The sequence below is a fragment of the Rhinolophus sinicus genome, chromosome 14 (assembly GCF_057876585.1).
Source record: "Rhinolophus sinicus isolate RSI-liver-muscle chromosome 14, RSI-T2T, whole genome shotgun sequence".
NCBI classification, from domain to species: domain Eukaryota; kingdom Metazoa; phylum Chordata; class Mammalia; order Chiroptera; family Rhinolophidae; genus Rhinolophus; species Rhinolophus sinicus.
Window position 1 is genome coordinate 166,733,947 of NC_142514.1, and position 27,334 is coordinate 166,761,280.

Below are 27,334 nucleotides of genomic sequence, written 5' to 3' on the forward strand. Positions count from 1 at the left end.
AAGAGAATGCTCAATTCTTGGCCAAGGACCACTGTCTTCCTGGAGGAGGCTAAAGACGCTACTTTCATCTAGATTATGGAATTTCCTGTTCTCTAATTGTACCTTTTCCCCCTGGTCCCCACTCAAGAATCATACGTGAATAGAAATGTGTGGGAGTGATATTACTTTATAGATACTCCCAAATCTATTCTCACGTCTCAACATAAATCATTATCAGCTCATGTCAGCATTTGTTATTGATGGTGAATCACTTGTAATATATCTGGCAACTGATTGCAGGTACGTGGCAATTCTTTGGTTGAGATCTACTGAAACAGAGGCCAGAAAAAGGGGAGACATATTGACAAGAGAGAGTAGTTCAGTAAGTTAAACTTATGAATAACTGCATATGAGGCAGGAAGTACCATGGGTAAGAGCTTGAGATATGGAGCCAATCAAATGAAGTCTGAAACCTGTCCTGCCCTCTAGTAACTTTAAGACTGTAGGCAATGTACTTAAAACCTTTTTCGACCCTAGGTGTTCTTTTTTTAAAGGGACAGTAATAGTATATGCCTCACAGCATTGTTGTGCGAATCACAAATGATAATACTATTAGGTTGGTGCAAAAGTAAGTGTGGTTTAAAAGGTTAAAAATAATTGCAAAAACTGCAATTACTTTTGCACCAATCGAAGAGTAAAAGAATCAACACTAGGGAAATTCACAAAGTGCTGGTTCTATCCAGTGATACATACTCCACACAGTTCTAATCCAACGGGAGGAAAGGAGGAGGCTGGGTTGAAAGTTTTGCAAAATAGTTTCCATATTATTGATAAAGAAAACATTTCAATCCATTAGTACATAGCACAGATGTTTTAATTTAAAAAATATGTAGCTGATTTTGCAATAATGTGAAGTTATTAGTTAGGCTCATTAATATGATGGGAAACGAATGTTTTAAGACACTAAAATGGCCCATATATTACTATATGTTATCTAGATGAGCCCTTTTGAAAGTACACAGCTATAAAATCTGTCTTGGATCCAAGCTATTTTGACTAAATGTTTTGAAGTTAAATAGCGTGAAACTAATCCAGAAATCTTGGTACTCAGAAGAATTGGTTTCTAAAGAGTTTTAAATTGTTTGGATTAAAAATTCTTTAATTTTTAAATCGTATAAAAACATTACAAAAATATTTTGCCTAAGTGGTCTGGTTTGAAAAAACAGTTTGAAATCAAACAGGCTTGCACTGTCTTTAAAAAAAAAAAAAAAAAACCACTTATATGCTATGAAAACCACATGAAATAAATCCCAAATCAAATAATTTTAAGGAAACCATTCCAAAACTTTCCAAATTTAACCATTGATGGCAATGACTTTGAAAATTCAAAAAAAGAAAAAGAAAAACAGATGTAAGTTTCATGTTTTCAAACTTTACAAAATACCTTATTCTTTTCCATTCCTAGTTTATTTTAGCTGTTGGCTTAGACAATTCAAACAGGGAATGAAAGTATAGTGTAGCAACTACAAACACACAGAGAAGAAAGGTATCATAGCAGGAGCAAAACGGATCTGTTTCTGAGTGAAGCTCGGGTTTAAATTCCTTTTCTACCATATTGTCTGGGGCATCTTGGCACCCTCACTATAGCTTTTTGAACCGCTGTTTCTGTCTTGACACCAGGTTCCCCCAGAAGGCAGAGCTTTGCCAGAGGCTTTTATGCAGGTATTTTGGAAAATGACCTAGAGAAAGGATTGGCAACTGAAAGAAGTACAACAGGAAAAGAGGGAAAGCCATTACACGGGGTATTCTGGAGTTAGCCACCACTGTGGGCAACTGGGCCCAATCGTGCAGGGGTCTTCTGGGGGCTATGTTGAATGCCCAAGGGACAAAAGAGGGGACAGCAGACCAAGTTGGGTCCCACTGTTCACCCATACATCGTCCACTCCCAGATCGTGCCTACATGAGTGCCAGATGGGTTCCTGCTGACTGCCTCTGCAGCTGTGTCAGAGAAGTCTGAGGCAATGAAAGAGATTATAATATGTCACCCTAACATAGGCCACTGCCATAGGATTATTTTGAGCTGAAAGTAATTACAGATGCAGACATATGAAGCCTTCTCAGGGGTTCCCTTATCTGATTAAAAAGCAGCAACTTCTGGTAAATGAGGCTGCCATAAATCTCCTCTCAGAGGGGCCATAAAGAAGACAGACCACTTGCAACTGCCTAAACAAACATTATCCCAAACTTTTTCATCTCCCATTTGTTCTTCTAGAAACCCACTTAGCTTTCCTAAAGAAATCTTTGTTCTTCCCGTAAAGTCACCAACTTAAGTATATAAGCTAGCTACTTCTTTTGTTAGCTTCCACATGCAAGCAAACTTTTTCTGTTAATCTGTCTTTGTCAATTTAAATTGCAGGTCTCCAGAACACTACCTAAGAGAAAAAGTTTTTCCTCCCCAGCAACATAAAGTGAGGGGAGTGAGGTGCAGCTGAGAAGAGGTGTGGTCAGGTAGGCGACACCTATGCCAAGGTGGTTGCTAGAGCAATGGCTGGAATAAATGGCGGCGGGTCCAAGAGGATGCGAGGACAAGAGATGCACCAGTGCCATTTCCTCATCCATATAATGAGGGTAAAAGTAGCCACACTACAGGAGCTTTGTTTGCAGAGCTTTGTAGCATCAGCATATGCTACTCCTTGAACTGAAACCCTCTTTCCTGATCTGCCTGGTGAACAATTCCTCTTCCTCAAATCCCTTATCTCTGCACTTTTTCCAGATCGAAAGTAAAGACAGCTCCCTTCTCCTCTCCTTGCTTTCCTCCAGGCTCGGAAAGCAGGAACGTCTGTCCTTCTCTTCATCCCACCCTGCCACCGCCGCCACCAATCTCTACACTCCTTTCCTAGTACGAAGGAGTGCATCTGAATGTCAGAATTCGAGCTCATCTGACCCTCCCTCGTTCCCTTCTTACGGTCGGTCCTGAGGCTGCTCAGGATGAGGCAGGGTTTACCTCCCCTGAAGATGGGAGGGAGGAAGGGGACCCGAAAGGGGAAGAGGAGCACCAGTCTTCAGCCAAAAGTCCAAGCCACAACCTCTCACACCAACCATCTTACCAGCTAATAAATTGGACATGTTGATCCCTATCTGATGCCTCAGTCTATTCCCCACCCCGCACCCCAGGGCACCATTACACTGTGAGCTCTACCAGAACCAGAATCACGTCTGGATCAGAGCATGACACATAGAAGGGGCTCAATATTTATTTGTTTAATGAATTAATGAATCCAGTGGGGGAAGGGGCCTCATGAGCACCCCAGAAAACCCTTCGTGATCCCCTCCAGACAGAAATGGGCTCTCGTTCGCGTTCCCTCAGCACCTCCCATTGTGTCACTTAACACATTGTGATTCACTGGTAGAAATCTGACTCTCAGGTTTGACTTGGAGCTTCTTGTATTTACCTTTGTCTCCCACGTGATCTGCAGCATGAGGACTGATCTCTAGATGCTCAAATATAAGAGCTGAATAAATGACAAAGATAAGGAATGAACTAATATTACATTTTAATTGTTTTCTTTCTAATGCCAGCGATTCTTTTGTTTTAAAGTTAGACTGTATGACTAATGAATCACTCCCAAACTTGTTCCAGGACTCTAAAGACAAGAAAAGGAAAACATAAGATGAGCCAAAAGGAAAAGCCCAATGGGCAAATATAGACAGTGACTCTTGGCTCTTCAGCATGTTTTTGAAATCCAAGGAGCATGAGTGAGTCAAGGGGAAGGAAGTAAAATTCCTTGAGGATTTGCTTCAATTATCAAAACTATCATGCCAGGAAGGAAAAGAAGAGGACTCAAGGAAACAAGAATAGAAGCTGTTAGAACTTGAAAGAACTACAGGCGTAACAAAGACATGGGAAATACTTTCCTCCAGCTCCCTTACCCCACACTTTCACCCTGCCATCCTTGGCAAACATCACTAATCAATCAGAGAGAGTACTTGTTTCCGTCTAGGGCCCAAAGTCCTTCCCAAACAGCATGGCAGAAGAACTCTCTTACTTATTCCTGATCGAGACCCGGAGCTCCCAAACCTGGATGAACTTCAGACTCACCTGGTGTCTTCATCACCTCAGGCAGCCATAGCAAAATACCATTGATCGGGGGGCTTACACCCAGACATTTATTTTCTCACAATTCTAGAGGCTAGGAAGTCCAAGATCAAGGTACCAGCAAGGTAGGTCTCATTATGAGTCCTCTCCAGTGGGCTCGTGGGTGGCCGCTATCTCGCGAGCTCTCTGGTGTCCCTTCTGATAAAGGCACTAATCCCATCATGAGGGCAGCACCTTCACACCCTCATCTACACCTAATTATCACCCCAATGCCCCATCTCCAAATACCATCACATTGGGGGTTAAGGCTTTGACATACGAGTTTGGGGGTCTCAATTCAATCCATAGCATCTTGGGAGCTCTTTAAACATTCAGAGTCCTGAGCCACCCCCTGAAGATCCTGATTCAGTGAGCTGGGGGGTGGGGAGAGTGGGCAGAGGAATCTTGAGTGCTTAAAAGTCTTCCTATGAGGAATATTTTATCACTGACATGGTTTATCATTGCAGGTTTGTGGTAATAATAAAAAGCAGACTGACTTTCCATCAGTTTTATTGTTTTTAAATTCTCTGTAGACAACATACTTCCTCACTGCGGGCATCTACCCCTCCCTTAGTACATTGCTGCAGAACACTCAGCTGTTTTCGTAAGTAACGTTTCATTTGTATGCACAGAAAGGTCCAAGAAGTCAGAGGACCCATCTGCTTTTCACTCTCACCATTGTATACCCAGCACCTAGCAGGGCTTGGCACAAGGTAGGTTCTCAATGATTCCTCCTCAATGAAGGAAGGAAGGTGCCAACTCAGGTTGGGCATGGCTGTCCCAGACACCATCGTGCAACTCAACCCACCCCACAGTGTCCCACCGAGAAACACCTTTATCCTTGTGGTTGTGACCAAGTTCTGAGGGGCTTATAAACTGCTAATGTGCGGAGGACTCATCTCGCCCCATGTCATCTGTCCCTACCGATATCTACAAAAATGTCAATCCTTTGATCCAAGACATGCATAATGAAGAGAGAAACATAAGGACAAGGGAACTCATTCCTTTATTCATCTAAATTTCTTCATTTAAAAAAATTCAGAGACCATGATCGAGAAAAAGTGAGAGAGAGAGAGAGAGAGAGAGAGAGAGAGAGAGAGAGAGAGAGAGACCTTTTACTAAATGATGGTGTAGAACTGCGTATGTGGCTACTGAGCACTTGAAACGTGGCTGGTGCAAGATCAAATATGCTGAGTCTGCAAAACACACACCAAATTTCAAAAACAATATAAAAAAAAAGAATTAGAAAAGATTTAAACATTCATTGTATTGTTTGATCACACCTCATATATTTTACTAGTCAGTTTTAATTTCTAATATAGAAAACATCAAGAGATATAACCCACACAAACAAAAGCTCTTCAGAGTTCTCAATAGGTTTTAAGAGTATAAAGAGATCCTAAGACCAAAAAGTTTGAAAACCACTGATTTAGTCAACAGCAATTTTTTGAACTATATGCCAAACAGTGGGTATTTTATGCCCACGGCTGGCATATGAAGGAGAAAAGTCAGAGCCTTTGTCCTTAAGCAGCTCACATCAAGAGGAGGAAATGTTGTGTATATATACCACATCTTATTTATCCAATAAGAAAAGATGAAATAGTGTGTGGGGACAGAGCCAGGAGAGCAGTTTCCAGGCTCTCAGCCTCACATGGAAAGGTGCTGGCTCGGGGAGTAGATGGCAGTCGGCTGTGGATAGTTGGCCATCAGCTGTGGCCGGTTAGCCAATTGGCCACTAATATAACTGCCACGGCTACGGTGGACAGTCGAGGGGAGTCGAGGAGAGTCAGTTGGTTGGCAGAAAAGCGGACAGCAGGTCGCACGTCATGTGAATCCAGCCTCCAGTGAGACCATAGTGGTATGACTCCCCTACCTATGGCTCCGTGGGTGTTCCTTTTTGGCCTCACCATGTCCTGCGTTCTTATGTGGGGAGCAGGAGCAGAGACCCCGCAGGCCGCCCCACATGACATAGTGCCATTTGTGACAACATAGATAGATCTTGAGATTATAATGCTAAGCGAAATAAGTCAGACAGAGAAAGTCGAGAACCATGATTTCAATGATATGTGGTATATAAAACTGAAAGCAACAAAGGAACAAGACAAACAAGTGAAGAAACAAAAACTCATAGACACAGACAATAGTTTAGTGGTTACAGAGAGTGAAGGGGAAGAGGGGTGGTAGATGTGGGTAAAGGGGATCAAATATATGGTGATGGAAGGAGAACTGACTCTGGGTGGTGAACAAACAACATGATATATAGGTGATGTAATACAGAATTGTACACCTGAAACCTATGTAACTTTACTAACAATTGTCACCCCAATAAACTTTAATTACAACAAAATTTTTTAAACAGGAGGAAATGTTGAATATTAGATGGTCACTGTAGATTTATTTGTCTCAAATGAGGATGCACCGGGGCGGGGGCGGGGGGTGGTTCTGGGACCATGGGGCAGGTGCAGTCCTTAACTCAGATGAAGTGTCACTGTTTTTCTGAAATTACCCGACTCCCTAAAGGGAATATGAAAGGCCAAGAGGAATCACACAGGGGGCAGGGCAGGAAAAGACAGTCCAGGCTGAGAGAATTACACATTCACATAACCTGAGGCAAGACAGAGCTGCTATGCTCAAGGAAAATCAAGCATTTGTTTAACCTGGCTGGTGTATGGACCACACAAAGAATAGTGAACAGGGAGGCGGGGTGCCTAAAAAACAGAAAATAAAGAGATGTTGCAAAATCTCTCATTTTTTTCCAATTAGCAGATGATAGTCGTTAATTTCTCCATGTCACAGAGGAAGTGGGCATGGATGACTCAGCAGAGATGACCCATCAAAAGGGAACTAATGCTATGAAATCTTAGGCTATTCAAACTAAATCCACATGCTGTTTTGCCTTGGAATATCAATTTTGCTCCATAGTAAGTAGTTTTTATACTTTTATATTCAAATGAACACATTATCATGGCCTAGAATTCAAAATGCACAAGAAGTTTTGTGACAAAGCATAAAACTTAAGGAAATTTTGTTTGCAACCCACTGCTTGGGACGCATCGTATGTTTATAAGCTTCACTCATTATTAGTATCTCAGTGGAGAAGTTTGCCTCGCACTATTTGAATGCTAACCAGTCATTTGTCCTCTGCAAAACCCAATAAAGCCCTATGAAGGTTCATACCCTTGGAAGCGTAGTTTCATCTTCCTGTTCTTCCATGTCATTCTTCTCTTATGCCCTCAAGTCAAGTTTATTTTCACTGAGGCTTCAGTTGTGTTTTGCGTGGTAAGGAGCTTCTGAAATGGCTCCCAATGGTCCCTTCCTCTCGATATGCACACTCTTGTGTCAGCCCCTCCATAGGGTGGACTGCACCTAGGAACTTGCTTCTAACCAATATAATATGGCAAATGATCATGGAATGTCACTTCCAAGATTAGGTTACAAAAGACGCTGACGTCTATGTTTCTCGCATTCCTCTCACTTGCTCACTCTGATGAACCCCAACGCCACCCATTGTGAGCTTCCCTATGGACTCACCTGGCAAGGGACTGAAAACAGCTTCCAGCCGACAGCCCCTGAGAAACTGAGATCCTCCGTGCAGCCGCTCAGAAGGAACCAGCTCTTGCCAACAACCACAAGGATCCTTCCCCAGTTGAGTTTCCAAATGCAGCAGCCGAGCTGATACCTTGATTCCTGTCTAGGACAAACCCTGAGCCCGAGGACCCACTAAATTGTGCTAGATTCCTGACCCACAGAAACGGGGAGATAAAAAAAAATGCTGTTTTAGGTCTCTACATGTGGGGGTCATGTGTTATGCTGCAATAGATCACGAATACATTTTCTTTCATTATGTTACAAATTGATAAAATTATCTTCACCTTTAATAAAAGAGGGAAGAAGTCTGTGCTTTGCAGGTGCTCCAGAGAATGTGGCAGGTCGGAACTGGGGAATCCATTCCTCAGGAACAAATGTTCAATCCATTGTCTTTCTCCAAGGCGCACTACGAAATTTAGTGTTTGACATGCTCTGTCCCAGTACCTCCCACTTCTGTAATTACCCTAAGCCAACAAAGCTATATGTTTAAGTGCCTCCATTCCAAGAGCTGCTACCATCCACTTGAGTCCTCTAATCTCTCTACTTTTGCCCTCCGAAATTGACTAAGCGTGCTACTGCTTGTCAAAGCTGACAGCTTCCCCCATGGTGAGGAAGGCTCTGAACTCAAAAGAGATTTTTGTGTCTTTGTTTCTCCTATTCCACTTCCTAACCGTTTTTTGATATTTACTCTTCCTGTCAGTGCCTGTATCTAGCGTATGGACTAACAAATAGTATTTGCCTTTTACCTCTGCTTTTCCATTAGGGTTCCCAAATTTAGGCTGCATCTGGCTATGGCAGGCAAATTGGACAGTGGCTCTGTGAGACCAGATATTGGGTTCAAAATTGGATGGTGGGTGGGGTTAGCCAGCCTTCCAACCAACACCGAGCCCAGAACTCTTCCTAGAGGCAGAGTACAAGTCCTTTGAGAATCGGACTCCAATGTAAGATTAAATACGTGAGGATTTGGTAGGGGAACCACGAGTGAGAGAAAACGGAGGGAGTGCCCTAGGACTGCGAGATGCGTCTGGCCCTGAGTGAAGAAGACAGGGAAAGAAGGTTGGTGGGAGCACCCTAGACTGCCACGCAGTCCAGGGAAGATTCTCCAAAGCTCCCAGGGAGTCTCCAAGCCCAAGTCGGCCGAGGTCTCCCAGGAACAGGTCTGCCTTAGAATCCCTGCCATGCCACTCACTGGCTGGGAGCGGGAAGTACGGCATGAGCACACACAGCAACGGATTTGAAAGCGCAGCAGCTGGAGCCCTCCGTGAAACAGGGCCCCTGAAGGAGAGGTCTGCAAGGAGCATTGTCATGGCCACCACGGAAGCCTATGACCATGGCAATTCTGGGAGCCGGGCACAGGACGGGAGGGGGGAGGGGTTACTCTGGAATGACAGCACTTCTCTAAGAGGTAACAATTCACAGGTTTTGTCTTTATTGAAAACATATGATCTTTACAACATCACCCAAGCAGCAGAACTGTGACATGTTTCATGATTTATGGAGCTCATTTTCCGTGTTGTCACATTTGCTATTCGTTCATTCATGTCTTCTATTATTCAGCCAGCAATACTTTGGAGAGCCTAACTGTTTTTGCGGTCACTAGAGACTCAATGGTAAACAAGTCAACCTTGGAAATGCCTTGTTTTATGGACGATGAACAAAGAAATGTGAACCCAAAAAAATGAAGATGAAAATTTCTGATCATGATAATACCGTAAAGAAAATGAAACAGGATGATATAATCACGAATGACTTTTGAGAGGAGTGGGGAAAGAGCCTATTAGCTTCAATCCTGCTTTCCGCTACTTTCTTTTCTCATCCCTCATACTCTGTTTTCGAACACTGAGGTCGGGCATCCAACCGGACTCCGGTTTGTTTTCATCCCCCACGTAAGCACTGGCTTAGTCTATTTCCTCCAACTTCTGCCTTCCCCTAACAGTGTTATTGCTGGCAAGTCAGATGCCTGAAATACTGTGAGCTTCCCTGTACATCCCTCTATACACAGGGGAGAGGGTTGGTCCTGCAGTGATGAATACACATTTCTTCTGCATTAGTAAGGCCCCTAATTTGTTTGGGGCTTTCCGTATTTTCCCTTTAAAAAAGTAAAACCCCAAACAAGCAAGAGTCAAATGAGAGTAGAACCCACCAGGCCACATTCAGTTCTGGTAACACCAAGCCCTCCCCGAATTAACCACAATAGTTGGAGCATTAGCCTCACAGCTAGATGAGGAGAGAGCATGAAGTGGCAAGAGTACTGGGCTGGAAGTTAGGAGACCTGTATTTTGCCCCAGTTCTACCATTAACTAAACATGCAATCTCAAATAAATCCCTTCCTCTCCGGTTCCTGGCACCTAATAAGTACATATTGTGTATTATTGAATGAACGGAACAGGATCTTATGCTCTCACTTTCTGTATCAGCTAGAGTATAGATTAAGGGGCTGTAACAAAAAGACTCCAAAGGACAGTGGCTTAAGCAACCGAAAGGTTTAAGTCTCCCTGATGTAACAGAATAGTGGTGAGCAGGGATGCCTGACAGCTCTGCTCTGTGAGGTTATCCCGGACCCAGGGTGCTTCTACTTTCTTTCTCTAGCTCCTCTTAGGGCGATGCTGTGTGGTTCATACTGATTCATCAACATCATATCCAAGCACCAGCCAGAGGGAAGGGGGAAAGAGAGTGGAAAGCAAGCAATTTCCTTCTAGGGGAGTGATGTGGAACTTACACACTTCGGCCGGCTCCCGTTCCATTAGCAAGAATCTAATCACGTGGCCACAAGCTTCAAGAGAGGCTGGGAAATGTGGCCTCTAACTGAGTAGCCAAGGTCCCTGAGAGCACCTGCGGCATTGGGGCAGAGGGGTATCACTTACAAAGATGAAAAGGAACAAAACAGACACACTAGGACATTTCGCAGTCTCTGCCATGCTTATGACAAGATTCCATACTTCAGTCCATGGTTCTGACAAGGAAAGAATTTTATTGTCATGCTATCTTCTAATATTATTCTGGGTTTGTTTGTTTGCCCCCTCCCTCAGAATTTTTCATTGATTCTAGCTTTTAACCCATTATTGGCCTAAAACTAATGACTTTGGACATATGCATTTTAATATGGGGTCCATTGCTCCCTCAGACGCTCAGAAAAGACTTAAAATTTTTTATGAGGACTTTTTTTAATTGGGTGTTTTCCTTTTGATCGTAGTCTTAAAATTGAATTATACCATCTTCTGCATCATTCTGATGACTCCATATAATTAAATCATGCCATGGGATCCCAGAGGCTTTATTTGTGCCTGTGGCACAGAGGTAGACTTAGCATAGAAATGTTATGTTCACCCCAAATTAAGGCCAAATAAATTAATAGTGTACTGCACAAAGGAATTTTCCATAGCAGTTCAAATAGAGAGAAATGGTAAAAACTTGGGTCACCACATGACACCCAGTAGGTAAGCATGCCAAACTTAAAAGAACTAACAAGGCAGCAGTCAATATGCTCTCATTTGAGAGGTAATTTGGTTTCAGCAAAACAACATCATCCTTCCCTTTAAATTAATGTTGTTAAATCGAATCACAATGACTTTGTAGTTTTATTTGAATTTAACTTGAATTGAATTTCAGTGAACTTGAATTTAACTTGCTTGAATTTAACTTGGTTTTGGTTTTATACCGCTATCAGAGCAAGAAGGATACGTTAGAAAGTAGCATTGTAATCAAATAATTGGAGTAAACACTGGAAAGAAAGAAATGTTTTCTTTCAAAGGGGCCCATATATTACTAACGTTGAAAGGGCAGAGTTCTCATGAATGGTTCTAAGTAGTTATGAGTAAATGATCCTTCCATAGAGTGATTCTTTCCTAGACTATGATTCTAGTGGATCCTAAAACATGTCTGCTCTGGTAACATTTACTTTAGATCTCCACTCAACCTCGATGCCTGCCCTGTTGTTGCCACCTTTAGCAGAATAAATATGGAATTCTCTAATACCGGTAGCATTTCATGAACCAAAGAAATTTATCCCAAGAGTTCGGGTAGGTTACTTTCTGACTGCTGCTGAGTTCCTGCTGGGGAGCTAATTCTTGCTGCCTGAAAGGACAAGGAAGTGAAAAGTTCCTTTCTTTGCCTCCTGTCTAACCCATGACTGCAGTTTTGAGGGTAACTAGATGACAAGGGCAATAAACATTACACCCCCCTGAGGGAACGGAGTAGAAAATGACATATGTAGGGGCTGGGTAGCAGCGCATACATCAGTCGATCTGGTGCTTGGAGATCCTTTGGGATGAGAGGTGCTATATAACTCTAGGTTATAGAGATGCTTAATCAACTATTCTCCCATCAACTTGTGTTCTGTCCGTGATTTACTGGCACCTCTGTTTACCTACAGGATAATGGTCCTGGTGGACGAGAGTACGAGGAAATAAATGACTTGGTGGGTGATTAATTGTCCTGGCACAGCACAGGGTCCAGCACCGAGATCATTATTTCTATTGCATGACAAGAAAGAAAGAAGGAACCGTGGGGCCATGTGCATAAATAACAGGAGAAAGACGTCCTCGCTGCTCAGGAAAGTCCTGCTGTCCATTCTTTTCAGACTACCTGAAGGGACCTACCATAGTCCGAATTCTCATTTCTTTCCTGAACCTTCAGTACTGGTCTTTGCTAACCCTTAGCTAGGGAGCTAGGGAAGTTTTGGGGGTACCTCCCATTCCATTCACTGTCAAGTACAAGGAGCATTGCCACATTGCCCTTTCTGGAGCTTGACAACACACGACATCCCTGAGGAGGCAGCTCTGGGCTCGGAGAATAAGAGGCTGCAGGGAAGAATACAAATTTGGGTTGAATGAAAACTACAAGATAGGACAATGGCACGTGGAGGAAAGCTCCAGGGTACACGAAGGCATCAGCTTGTGGCATTTTAATTAACAAAATTGAGCATTTAACCCAATTTTGAGCATTTAACCCATTTAACCCAGTTTCTAATATGTTCTAAACCCGTCTACATATTAGAAACTCTTCATTTGGGAGCCTTAAAAAAATACCAGTGCCCAGGTCTCACCCTAGAGCAATTAAATCAGCAGATCTGGGAGAGAGGTCTGGGCAGTACTTTTGTAAACCACTGATCTAATGGAAACGGGATTCTTCAGCCTTGGAGGTAACTCTTCGGGAGCCTTGTGGCATTGATTTCATTAATAAGTCCCTTGTCAGCCTAAAGAGAACATTAGGGAAGAGAAAAACACAAGCTGGAGGATTGTATCAGCTCTAACATTACCGCTTCCAAAAGGGGGAAATAAATCACTGAAGAAGGATGCTGCCTTGTTTTAACTAATCTTGGTTTTAATAGCCCATCAGCTCTGGTTTAAATGCTTTTTGATAGTCCCGAGCATTTGACCTTAAGCAAAGCACTTGGATTCAACCTTGACATTTACCATAATTAAACAAAGAAGATTTTGCTCATTAAATATTATTTTTGTTTCTTGGGCCATGTTCTGAATGGTGAATGAGATTCCATTTCAGGCAATGCAGTGGCATGGCCTTCAGTTCCTTGCAGCTGGTAGCAGCTACAAGCCCCACTGTGCCCTCAACCGAAGGCAGGAGGGAGGCTGATGTTTGCTACTGTCAGCTACTGAGACGTCTCACAGGAGGCCAGCATCCTCCAAAGGGAAGATGGATAAATCCCAGAGAGAAATAGGCAGCCCCATCCGAATTCTCCTGGATATGATCCTGAGCTCCCTGGAATCCTCACCCACAGACATGGGAGAATGGATGATTTCTGGCAATATCTGCCAAGTTCATGTTGAAAACTCAATTCCCTCTTCATCCACAGCAGTGAGCCTCTGGATGCCATTTTGTAAAGCGTTTCCTTAATCCTCTGCCATGATCGATTGGACAACTCACCTAAATCGAGTTGATCAAAGTTACCCCAGGAATTGGAACCAAGAAAAAGAGAGTATGACTTTATTTGGAAGACTGGGCCTGTACAATGGACACGTTCCAGCCGCCACATGAATCAAGCAGCAGAGGAAGCAAGTCTCCAGGGAATAAGAACAGAGCAGATGAGATCAGAGGCAAGAGACCCAGAATGAGTCTGGCATGTGTTCTGGTCCCTGATTCTAGACCTTTCCCATGGCCCCAATTTGTTCCTGTGTTTGACAGGGAAAAAAAAAAAAAAAAAACCACCCTTGTGTCTTTATAATAAACTTCTCCTTTAGGCAGAGTGAGCTCGAGTTGGCTTTCGCGACTTAGGAACACAACCTAAGCAAAGCAGGTAGGGCCGTGTCCTTTTCCTGTCCCCTTCCTCAGCATCATTTACCTTCCCTACTCTTTTAATGTGGCATTCAGGGGCCAAGTCAGCCATTTAAAACCAAGATCTGGATGCGCTCTCCAACTTTCTGGAAACTTCACCTGCTGAGATAGGGTTTATATCATCCCAGTTCATGATAAAGCCCGTAACTACCTTGGGATGGTTAATTTTATGTGTCAACTTGGCTGGGCCATAGTGACCAGATATTTGGTCAACCATTATTCTGGATGTTTCTGTGAAGGTGTTTCTTGGATGAGATTAACCATTAAATCAGTGGATTTTTGAGTAAAGAAGATAGCCCTCCATGCTGTGGGTGGGCCTCATCCAATCAGCGAAGGCCTGAATAGAACAAAGACTGACCTCCCCGCAAACAAGAAGGAATTCTGCCAGCAGACTGCCTTTGGACTCAAACTGCAACAATTCTCCGAGTCTCCAGTCTGCCAGCATAGCTCATCAGGCTTTGGACTTGCCAAGCCTCCTCACATGAGCTAATTCCTTAAAACAAATCTCAGTCTCTCTATATATAGCTCTACCTCCATCTCTCTGTGTCTCTCTCTGTGTTTCTCTCTCTGTCTCTCTGTCTCTCTCTCTCTGTCTCTCTCTCTATACATACATATATGGGTATGTGTGCACGTGCGCATGTGTGTACGTGTATACACCCCCTGTTCTTCTGTTTCGCTGAGAGCGCTAATACAAACCTCCTCAGCCATAAAAGTGGGTCTCTAGTTATTATTCTTACTACTTCATCCCTGTATTTATTTGCAATGTTTTAGTACTGCTAGTAACTTATAATTGGGAGATAGTGTGGCAAAATGGAATGAACACTGGACCCAATTCGACTAATTAGTGGTGTAATCTTGGGCAAGACACTTAATTCTCTGACCCTCCTCTTAGATTACAGAAGACTCCTGAGGGTCCTTCTTGTTTCAAACTCTACAAAAGATAACATCTCGATGAAGGGAGAGTTACTGCCTATTCTGCTGGGCTTCACCAAACCTTGGGACATACAGCCTTAGATGGCAGTGCCCTCGTTTTTCTGTATTTACCCTTGTTGGAAATCTTGTTTCTTTCCCACAGTCCTTCTGCCATTTTGGAACTGGGGTGGGGAGGCCAAAGAGCAGGGAAGAAGGACGACAGGGACACAGTTTCAGTCAGACAGAAGGGAGACGTAGAAAGCTCTTCCACTGCAGGGAGGAGCTGAGTAGTGGGGTGAACAGAAAAGGATGGCCACGTGAACACACTTGACTCACCACCCCATCCAGATCAAAACCTCTAGGTTGGGGTGGGTATGAACATGAACCAGGACATCAAGGCAGATTCGGAGAAATCTAGAAAGGCCATTGCTGGTGCTCTGCTTCTCCAGGTATAGACTGCAAGAGCCACAAGCCTGTGGGATATACCTGCATTTCCAAAGGGTGCCATGTGCATCAGGGGGTGGGTACCATCTGGCAGCATGGCGAAGTGGATGCCTATATAGACAGGGTCTGGGACAGCCTCACCCTCACCCCCACACCACGTACAGCAGAGCACAAAGAAGATCTGGAAAGTTCTCAGGGGCTGGTGAAAGTGGTGGTGAAGGTGGCTGAGAATTAAGAACTGAGAAGCCTGCCTGCAAGGGTTCATTGAGACACAAGATGGGGAAACCCTGTAGCAGAGGCCTGTGACAGGGAGGTCTGGTCCGGTCTGGAGGCCTGATGGAGGATGTCACCAAGTCTCGGAGAACCAGCAGAACCAGCAAAATCCCATTTGGGCTGAAGACAGCAGGGGGAAATGGCTGAGTTTGCATTCCGTGGGCTGAGAACGTCCACCAGCTACTCCAGGCTTTGCACTGATGCAGTGAGGCGGTGAGGGCGGAAGGTGAGGCCCAGAGGACCACATGCAGACAGGGGCCCCTCCCCTGTCCCACGAGGAGAACCCCTGCCCTCTTGGAGGAGTCTCGTGAGGCTCCCCTGCCCTCCACCTCAGTTGCCACCTTGGGAAAGAGTAGAAAACAACTTCTTGAAAAGAGAAAAACAGACCTGATAGGAAACAGAACATCAGTGTTTACCCACTGGGGATGATTTTGAACAGGAAGAGATAATAGAGTCCTCTTTCATTAGTATGTCTGTTTTTGTTTGTATTTCTCCCCCTGCTCTTATGGGGGCTTCAGAGTAGAGGAAAGTTCCCTTCCAGTTTTGCACAGCTGAGCTGTAGTATGTAAAGTCAGGCGCCACTACATCTGCAACAGACGATCAGGAGGGGAGAAGCCTTTCTTGCCTCCACGCCTTGGGAGGAAAGGTGGTCTTCCCTCTCCCCACCCCCACTCCACACACAGATGCACACACACTGGGAGGAAGTCAGGGACAGTCCCAAGGACACCAGTTACTTTTAGCATGTGACTTGCTGTCCCCTAAGGAGCTATATCTGTGATAACAAGGCAGCCAGAATAGGAGGGTTGATTTTTAGAAAGATGGTTTGAATCTCCCTGCTCGTGCTACTAGGGTGGGTTGCAGACAGAAGAGCTGGGAGAGGCCCCAGGAACCCAGTTTATGGGTGGGAGAGCTGGCCCAGAACCTGGTCTTTCCCAGCTGTAGAGAGAACGGCCAAGGGGCTCAACTGGGAGAGCATGCCCTGGTTTGTGTTTTTGTCAGCTTTCTTACCTGTCACACTAGAACATTCCAAGAGCTGTTAAAGCTGAGGTATTCAGAACAGGAGCTGGCCTTGCCAAGTCAATGAGAAAGAAGATTGGAGGGTAGCCAGTGGGGACCGAAATTGTGCCTCTGCAATGGGTATGGCACAGCTCAAAATCAGCCTAGAGGGCTGACGGACCAAGTGGGTTTCAGATCTACTCATTCTGCTGTCATCTTATTCTACATCAACCTCCTGCCCCTTAGCCCTGTCACACTGGTCCACGGCTTTTCAGACCAGATCCATCAGTTCTTAGAGAATTCTCAGAAAGGGTTATGTTAGTTCTAATACTGCCTCTGGCTAGATAGTTAGTAAAAATGCGTTTTCCTACAAACCTAGAACTTTCTTCAACCACATCTCTGCCATCCTAGCTCTTCTGCTCTTACCAGCTCCTCCACATAGCCAGGGCACGAATCACAGCCCCTCCCTGCAATTCTGCAAATTTATTTTCAGACGTATCTGCACTGTGCTGGACACCGGAGCAGACGTTTCAAATGTATCTTATTTCACCCTTACAGCAGCCGTGTGAATCAAGTACCATAAGCCCCATCTTATTGAAGAAATGGAGGTGGAGAAAGGTACAATTACCTTTCCAGGGTTTCAAAGTGGGTGATTTGTAAATCTAAGAGTGAAAAACCCAGGCCTATCTTTAGTCAAAGCATCTGCTCCTTCCACTACATTCCGCATATGTCTGCTCTCACCACAGTGCCACCTGGGGCCACACACCACCAGCAGCACCCTATTGCTGCAGCTGCTAAAGAATGAGAGCTTCCGTGTAACTCTCCGATTTGCCCCTGTCATCTTGTGGGAAAAGAACAACTTCTGGATCAAGTGCTAACTCAACAAGTCTTGCAAACGCCCAGAGACACTTCATTTCTTGGGTCCCATTACCAATTGCCTCAACAATAACGAAAACGTGTCTGTGTCTGTTCAATACATACTTCTTTGGGCTGTCTGTGAAAAAGATGACCTAGAGAGAACTGAAATGTTTAAATACCAGTTAAATGTTTAAATACTCCGTTGCTGTCTCAGGAGACCTGTCCAAACATCAACTCCCATGCAAAAATGACTTAACCAGAATGTAAATGCAAAACCAGTAAATGTTTTCAGGAATTTCGTCGGCATTTTTCCAACATCCTAATTCTCTGTTTCCCCGGAAATAAGACCTAGCTGGACAATCAGCTCTAATGCATCCTTTGGAGCAAAAATTAATATAAGACTGCATATTATATTATATTAATTATATTATAGTATAGTATACCCAGTCTTACATTATAGTAAGATAAGACTGGGTCTTATATTAATTTTTGCTCCAAGATACATTAGAGCTGATTGTCTGGCTAGGTCTTATCTTCAGGAAGACACAGTTGATGGACATTTTGTAGTTAGTCCACGAGGATGATGAAAAGCCATTTCTATTAATAGAGTTCTGCTTTAGAATAATGCCTGGGTTTTGTCCATACTCAGCTTTCTCCTGCTTGTCATTGGTTATTTCTCTATCTCCAGGTAGTTTTTGTGTTGTTAATTAGTCATGCCTTTCTTCCCTCCAAGTTTTGAAGCAACTGAGAAGTACACAAAGAAGCCAGACAGACATCCTAATAATAGTTGTACTGCAGGCGACCCGGACTGAGACATGGGGATTGACCTTGAGGCCTAAGGAGTTTTCTACTCCTTCCTCTCTGAATTGCACTTAACCACCATCACAGCAGCTGGACAATGCAGGCCACTCCCCTCAAGGGCAAAAGTTGCCCTGGTGGGCACACGGCATGGAAGAGGCAGGAGCAGAAGAAAGAATGTATACCAGCTTCAGACCATCTAGCCCGAGAAAGGGAGCCATGGAGAGTATAGAAGGTTGAAAAATACATTTACAAATTCCTCCCATCCTTGCACGCATGCCCCTTTACCCTTGCTCCCATCAAGAAGTGCATCTATTTCTCGACTCTCTATTGCATCTGGGCCACCCTCGTGACTTGCTTTGGCCAATAGAAAGTAGCAAAATGACATTACGCAACTTCTGAGCCAAGACCTCAAGAGACTTCTGCATTCTCCCTCTTAGAACCCAGCTGCCAAGGGAGGAGTCCAAGCTAGCTGCACCAGTGAAAAGGCCCTGTGGGTACAAACCAAAGTGCCCCCAGATGAAACCTCAGCCAACTGCTGGACCTGTGAATAACATCACCCAGGATCAGCCAACACCCAGTCAACATGCCAAGTGACCACAAACACATGAGGGAACCCAACTAACACCACACAGAAAGGGATGAACAAACTCAACTGAGTCCTGCCCGCACTGCCAGCCCACAAAATCTTGAGTAAATAAACTTATACATGCACAGAACAGGCTGTCATTGCGATTCAGCCTTATCAGTCGGATAAGTCTCTCTGGTATAAGGGGAATGGGACTCTAAGATGGTTTTCCATGGAGACCGGAAGAGTGGGGTGACATCCCTACCCAGGGTTAGGAATTCTGCCCCATCACATATGCAGACGTACAACAAGGGTCCTTGTTCAACACCGACCATCACTCAAGGAGCTAATGAGAAGTAGTGTATTTGTTTTCTATTGCTGCTATAACAAATTAACACACACTTGGTGGCTTACAATGACACCGATTGGTTGTCTTTCACTTCTAGAGGTCAGGAGTCCGAACTGGGTTTCGCTGGGCTAAAAGCAAGGTGTCAGCAGGGCTGCATTCTTTCTGGATGCTCTAGGGAAGAACTGTTTCCCTTGTGTTTTCCAGCTGTTAGAGGCTTCCCACACTCCTTGGCTCTGACCCCTCTCCATCTTCAAAGCCAGCAACGGTCAATTGAGTCTTTCTCAATGACTGGCTCTTCAATCTCTCTCTCCCACACTTAATGACCCTTTAGAGTAAATTGAACTCACCTGGATAACGCAGGCCACGCTTCCTATTTTAAAATCATCTGATTGGCAACCTTAATTCTATGGGCAAGCTTAACTTCCCTTTGCCATTTGACATAATATAGTCACAGGTTCCAGGGATTCGAACGTGGGCATTTTGCAGGAGGCAGCATTTATTCCATCTACCACAAATCACGATCTCGGAAAGAGCAGCATGCCATTCCTCTGCAGGATGAACTCTCAGGGCTCTGCGTGCACCTCTCCTAGCAGTTTCAAAGTGCCCCAAAAGGAGGGATAATGAGAAGCCATATTTTTATGACATGTTTTGGAGTTGATCATGTACGACAGAAATGAAACCTTGTTGAAAACAAAATACATTTTATCTCTTGCTTCACTCTAATAGTCCTGTGAAGGCCAAGCTGACAAACCACCGGCTTCCCTCTCAATCATGTTGCCTGTAACAACACCGAAACGGTGCTTGGGGCCTGCAGGCTGCACCCTGTCAACAAGACAGGCCTCACTGAGTAAGAGGCAATCTGTCTCGCTCTGCCAGATGCTACAAGATTTCTGATGGCAATGACCGGGAGAGCGCTCGACAGCCCCTGTTTTCGTCAGTCTGCTGAGTGGTGGGAGAGAAGTAACACCCTCCCTTGCCAGAAGCCAGAGAAGGAGGTGGAGGCATTAAAGAATGTAGAACTTTTCTGCCTGCTTGGCCATTTTCTTCTTGTAACTCAATGCTAAAAGGATGATTTAAAAGAGGACAAACTGTACCAGGTAGGTGCACAGACTTATTTGTTAAATGGTAGGTATAAGATGCAAAGACGATGGGCGTTCATTCCCTCCAGGCCCTATAAATTAAGGAAGTGAGAGTGGGAGGTACCATGTAGTACAATTAAGGGAATATGTACAAAGGGAAAAAATGGGTCAGTCAGGCTAACACTGCTCTTTTGAATGTGTGTGTGTGTGTGTGTCTGTGTGTAATACACACGTGCACGTGCATGTTTTGGGAGAACAGTTGAGGGCAAACACACAAGAGACCAGCAGCCGACCTAAGAACAGGTGACTCACCATGTGAATCAGGATAATTTGACAATGGACTATGCACAAGTAGTTATTGCCAAGGCAGGGCGCCAGAGACACTGTACTGGCGAAGGTGTGGGCTTTGAGGACAGAGAGTGTGAGACCCAGCTATACCCTACCCTTGCCAGACATGAGTGAGGACCTTGGGCAAGATATTTAACTTGATTTCCTCACCTGTAAAATGAAGATAAAAATAAACACTTGCTTCATAGCCTCCTGTGTCAGGACTGTTGTTACACTGCACACTGCCAATGAGTCCCCTCTGCCAAGGCCCCTCTCCCCCACTGATGCTACACTTGGCCATGCGATTTGTTTTGACCAATGGGACATCATCACATGGGACACCAACAGAGGCTGGTAAGTGTTTGCACACTGGAGCTTACCCTCTTCGAGTACTGCCGCCACCATCAAAGAAACCTAAGCTATCTTGCTGGGAAGGCCACATGGAGGAGAACAGAGATACCCAAGCGGGCAGCCCCTGCGAATCACCAGATGTGACGTGACCACCATCTTGGACCATTCTACCCTAGCTGAGCCCCATAGGCAGACGTCCACAGTCACATGAATGACCCTAACCAAAACCGAAGAATAACTGCCCGGCCCAAATTGCAGAATGCCCATCACATATGTAAAGAGGATCCTTCGTATTGTGTACCATTCAGGGCACAAGTCGAGTCCATGCGCCTACCTGGTACAAACTGTCCTCTTGTAAATCAACCTTTTGTCATTTAATTTCAAGAAGGACATGGCCAAGCAGGCAGAAGAGCTCTGCATTGTTGAATCCATCCATCCCCTTCTCCTGGCTTCTGGCCAGGGAGCCTGCTGCAATACTGTGTTTGTTACAGAATAAATAGTTGTTTTAAACCATTAAGTTTGGGGATGATTTGTTATGTAGTCATAGATAACTGATACAGGCTCTTATCAGGAGTAAATCAGACAATGCCAAGTGCCCAGCACAGTCCTGACACAGAAAGTGCTCTGAATGTGAGGTATGACAGTTAAGTTCACAAACTCATCCTAGAAAAAGTGCTACATACCTCATTGCTGAATATTACTATGGTCACCTTCGAAGTACTCCCCTTGGGAAGCTATGCAATGATGCCACCGCCTAGTCCACCCTTCAAAGCAATATTGGAACTCTTTTTCTGGAATGGCCATCAGAGCTGTCGACGTATTACCCTTGATGTCCTGAATGTCGTCCAAATGCCTTCCTTTCACTATTTCTTTTATCTTTGGGTAAAGAAAGAAGTCATTGGGGGCCGGATCAGGTGAGTAGGGAGGGTGTTCCAATACAGTTATTTGTCTACAGGCTAAAAACTCCCTCACAGACAGTGCCTGTGGGCTCGTGCATCGCCGTGATGCAAGAGCCGTGAATTGTTGGCGAAAAGTTCAGATCATCTAACTTTTTCACGCAGGCTTTTCAGCACTTCCAAATAGTGAACTAGGTTAACTGTTTGTCCAGTTGGTACAAATTCATAATGAATAATCCCTCTAATACCAAAAAACGTTAGCAACATCGCTGCAATAAGTTCGCGAACGTAAGTGTCAGAACTTGCATGGTAGTGACCACCTTGCCTCAAGTCCAGACCTACCTAATCCCACGTTTCATCGGGTAACCAGCCCAACCTCAACCATCTAAATCCTTTTTCTACTACCACTCCCAAATCATCATCATCATAATAAATATATCAAGTCATGGAAAATCATAGACTTGAATTTTGCTTTAGTGTTTTAAAATTTTATTTTTATGCACTGGTAGAAAATAATTAAAAATGAGATAGTGCTAAGAACCTTAAAATGAAAAAACGAGTAGTTCCTTGTCCTGCCACTCCCACCCCCTCATCCAATCTCTCCTCATTTTAGGAGGCCACAGTCACACTCAGACCAAAACCAGGCAAACACATTACAAAAGATGAGAACCATGAACACAGATGCAAAAATCCTTAATGAAACATTAGCTAAGTGAATCCAGCCCTATATAAAAAAATATAATACATTATAAGCAAGGGGGTTTTACCCCAGGAACGCAAGTTTCGTTCGACACTAGAAAATCGCTTAATGTAAGTAACCGTATCGAAACCAAGAGGCCTCCCCAAAAAACTTCCTGTACGCAGAGCTCCATCTGAGAACCTGCTTCTGGGAATTCCAACTTGAGAAAATATGCTCAGTACTATGGGCTTAAGCAACGATGTGGCATGAGTTGTTTTACATTTAGAAAGTGTGTTGGCAGCACATATCACTATGGGGAAGAAATTAAGGGCAAGAAGACCAGTTAGGAAATGTGCAGACGAGGGATGGTAAGAGACTGACTGACGGTAGCAGAGCACGGTCAGGGAGGATGGAAAGAAGCAGGCAGATGTGAGGCTGAGTGGGAAGCAGAACTGACAAAACTTGGAGACTAACTGAATGGGGACAGAGGGGGAAGGACAGGAGGAGCCCGGATGAAGCTGAGATTCTGAGGCCTGACAACTCCGTGAACGGTGATCTTCTTACCAGGATAGAAAAGCCAACGCAGAAAGCAGGTTTGTAGAGGGGCTAGGAATCCCACCTGAGCCCTAAGAAGTATGCTTTCCAGCTCCACCTGACCTCTCTGCACCTCTGACTCCTCACCTGAAAGTTACTTCCCCCAGGGCACAGCCCTCACGCAGAGCCCACCTCTCCCATATTCCCATCCACACAAACACTCCTGACCTCAAACCTGGCTGATTTGTTCTCATCTCAGGGCCTCTGCCCTTGATAAGCCCTGTGATTCCCCTGTGACCTTTGCATGGATGCCCCCTTCTCCTCACCGAGGCTTCTGCTCATTGTCACCTGCCACTGAGGCCTTTTCTTCCTAGAGAAAACAGCCCCTCCCACTGGGCAGTCCACCGGCGTCACAGTACCTGTTTTATCTTCTTGATGGCACATATGCACACCTTCAATTATCCTACTTGCTTTTATGTGCGTTGTCTACTTCTACTACTGTGTTTCCCCGAAAACAACACCCAGCCGGACAACCAGCTCTAATGCGTCTTTTGGAGCAAAAATTAATATAAGACCCGGTCTTGTTTTACTATAAGTCCAGGTATATAATAATATAATGTAATATAATATATATAATATATATAATAAATATAATATACCATAATATAATACTGGGTCTTATATTAATTTTTGCTCCAAAAGACACATTAGAGCTGATTATCTGGCTAGGTCTGATTTTCAGGCAAACAGAGTAGGAAGGGGCCCCTTGAGTACAGGGAGGTTTTGTTTTTTTTAATTTGTTTCAGGTGTACAAAACAATGTACTAGTTAGACATTTATACCCCTCACAGTGATAACCCTCCTCCCCCAATCTACTACCCTTCTGACATCGTATACAGCTGTTACAATTCCACTGACTCTGTTCTTTATGCTGTACTCCGCATCCTGTGACTATATATATATATATATATATATACACATACATGTATATTAAATTATAGTTGACCTCCATTATTATTGAGATTCAGCTTCAGGTATACACTGCCGTGGTCAGGCATCTACACCTTTGTTTATGGCTGTTCTCACCGCAATGGAACCCTGCCTCGCATATAACTGACCCTCAAGAAGTATATACTGAGAGACGGAGCAGTAGATGGCATAACTGGCACTCAGACTAGGGCAACCAGCTGCCGCGCACATGCTGAGGGGTTTTCCAGGATACAGGACTTCCAGTGCTAAAACTGGGAAAGCCCCAGGCACACCTGGGGAGGAGAGTCAGTCGCCCTCACTCAAACCCAGATCTCCTAACTCTCTGTCCTGTCAACGCTCCTTCCTCTGTCCTGCCATTGGGACTCTAGGACATCTCATGTCAAGTCAAATCCCTTGTGATTTACATCAGTGCCAGACACCAAGGTGACAACAAATACTCGTATGCATTGAGGGAATGAATGAATGAATGAATGAATGAATGAGTGAGTGAAATGAATGCCTTGGCTCTCTTAAGTAGATGCCGAACAGCATGGCCCTGTATTAGGTCCTTGGTTCGAACCATTGGCCTGCTGGCTCAGCAACAGCATGCCATCGTCGAACTAGGCACCCGGGCACCCTACTCTGTGAACTATGTTAAAGTCTGTCGTGCCTTCTGCTCCCTCCACTGAGGAGCTGCTGGGACTCAGCTGTAAACCAAAGGCTCACACCGAAGGAGCTGGGAAGGGCTCACAAAGCAGGGCAGGAGGGGAAACTCAAACAGAGACTCCAGAACAATGGCTCAGATACACTGGAAACTGTTTTTCTCCGTGGGGATTGCTTTCCTTCTCAGGCGAGCTGCAGGACAAACCCTGCAGTCCCGCACACAGGGTCAGCCGCCCTCACTCAAACCCCGATCTCCTAACTCTCTGCCCGGGTAACACTCCTTCCCCTGTCCTGCCCTGGGGAGTGGTGCACAAAGGTGGGTCAGGATGGCCTCCTCTCACATTAGCCTCAGTGAGGCCCCGGCTGCGAGAGTGGGAGAAGGCAAGCGGGCATGCCCCTGCAAAGGTGGGGCTTCACTAGTTGATGGGAGGGGTGGGAGGTCAAACAGACTGCTCTGGTGACCAGGTTCTGAGCCAAGAGGCAAGTGGCACACAGAAATCCACGTTCCAGGCCTCAGAGTCTCTGCAGCAAGAGAGGATGGGGGTTAGAACCCACATAACTTGAGTTTGAATCCCATTGTGACCTTCAGCGAATTATTTAACCCCTCTAGGTCTCAGTTTCCTTATCTGTAAACTGGGATTGCTGGGAGACTTGGAGGTTATGGCTCTAAAGCACTTGGCACAGGGAGCCCCTGATACGTGGTACCTATGATTATGATAATCGCGTTATCAGTTAGCATCCAAGGGAAAGCTGTTTGGGCAAAGGATGGTAGGTGCTTCTGTCCCTCAATAATAAAGATGACGAATCCAGCCACACTTTGCGAGTGGGCTTTGGCATTCTCACGGCGAGATGGGAGCAACGAAGCTGGTGGTTTGGGATTCTCCCAACACAGGTTGACTAAAGTCTCCCCCACCCTCCAGGACAAATTCCTGACTTCCATTTAGATTTAATAGATTTGCGTTTAACAAGCTAGCTATTATACCTTAAATAAGTACTGACTGGCCAGAAATGCAATGTTGACTGTGAATTAGAAGCGAGAGAGGCCACCTCAGTGAAATCTCTGGTATAGCTCAAGCACAGCTTTGAATAATTAATTTGCTATTTCGATAATACCCAAATGACTGGCTTATTAAGCCAGAATCCTGCATTTATGAAATGCTAACGTAGTGGCAAGCAAACAGAACCTGAGTCAATAGTTGCCTCGCCAGTTATTAAACGCTCTTCTCCCTGAGGATTGTGTGGGAGGCAGACCACATGGGGGGGACAGAAGGACTGAGGGGGAGCCAGCAGCGTGGAAGCTGAAGGAACATACAGGAGGCTATTGAAAGCCAGACCCTGCTCAGGCCGGGGGGCATCACCAGGATAGTTTGAGGTCAGGGCCAAAGAAACCACTTGGGTCCCCCACCAAGCTGTACCACGCCCGTAGCAGCTAGCCAGAACACTTGCTTTCTGTCTGGGCTTTCTGGAAGTTAGTTATTGCCCAAAGGCAGTGTTTCATGGCAGAAAAGGTATGTAGACCGTGGTGGGGATTCTCAGTCAGGACTTCTCACACCAAGAATAACGCAGCACTGAAGAATCCAGCCCTGTGTTATAGCGGACTACCCAGGACAGATGTTAACAGTACGGATTTTGAAGAGGAAACTATTAGGTAGCTATTGATTGCACATAAAAGGAACCCCAACTCCAAACTGTATCCACATTAAGGAAATGAATTCTCACCCAAAAGGAAATTCAGAAATATATCAGTTTCTTAGTTGGGATTAGACTCAGCTGCATACAACAGAAAACAAATAACAATGGCTTGTATAAGATAGAGGTGTGTATTTCTCTCACATAAAAGAAGCACAGAGATAAATAGTCAAAAGCTGGTACTCTACAGTCAGCAGGGACCCAGACTTCCTGCACTGCCATCTTTAGCACATGGCGTCCATCCTCAAGTTAGCTTCATGGTTAAAAAATGGCTACCACAGCCCGAGCCACCATGTCCACATTCCAGGAAGTAGGAAGGTAAAGCGGGGCAGGGCAAAGCGCCACTTAACATTTTACTAGCTATCTGCATTGTCAAGGGAATCTGGGAAATGTGGTTTTATATCTGTGTACATTGCTACACCCACCAGTGTAGACTTTCTGTTTCTAAGGAAGAAGAGTAGAATGGACACTGGGAAGGCAACTAGCAGTTTCTGCTTCTGGAGGCTTCCAGGATGGGTTATTTAGTGACTCACCCCATCGTTAAGGCCCCAGATTCTCTCTATCTCAGCTCTGCCTTCTTGCCCTGGTCCTCAGAGGGGCTGTAAGTGGCTAAGCAGCAGTTCCAAATGTCTCAAGATATGATGCTGTCTGGAGGAGGAAGAAGAAAACGACTGTTAGAGCGCTCCCTTAGAAATGAGAAAACTCAAAATCCCATCCGCAGGCTGCCAATGGTCAGAACTAGATCCAGGGGAATGAACAGAGAGCCTCTCCCCTGCAAGTGAGGCTGAGGTTACAGCTCTGAACATGGGCCTCATGGGGGAGGGTGGAAGGATTCGCCGAATTTACGTTCTGTCAAGAAGGTAAAAGGGTGGGGTGGGGGGGTGCTGGGGTCAAGACCACCTCCACCATATTCTACCTCTGGGCCTCGGGCTGTGGACTCAATGCCTCCCAGCTGGC

General features: G+C 44.9%; 1 protein-coding gene across 2 annotated transcripts in view; it reads right to left on the minus strand.

Moving 5' to 3' along the window:
• PAMR1 (peptidase domain containing associated with muscle regeneration 1) overlaps positions 1 to 27,334 on the minus strand; it is a 153,797-nt gene that overhangs the window by 110,800 nt on the left and 15,663 nt on the right. Inside the window, exon 2 of one of the 2 annotated variants that reach the window (XM_074336210.2) lies at positions 26,911 to 27,025. The exons of the other annotated variant lie outside the window; for it this stretch is intronic. The gene's annotated coding sequence lies outside the window, so the exon portion shown is untranslated. The remainder of the gene's footprint in view (positions 1 to 26,910; positions 27,026 to 27,334) is intronic. 2 annotated transcript variants of the gene reach the window in all.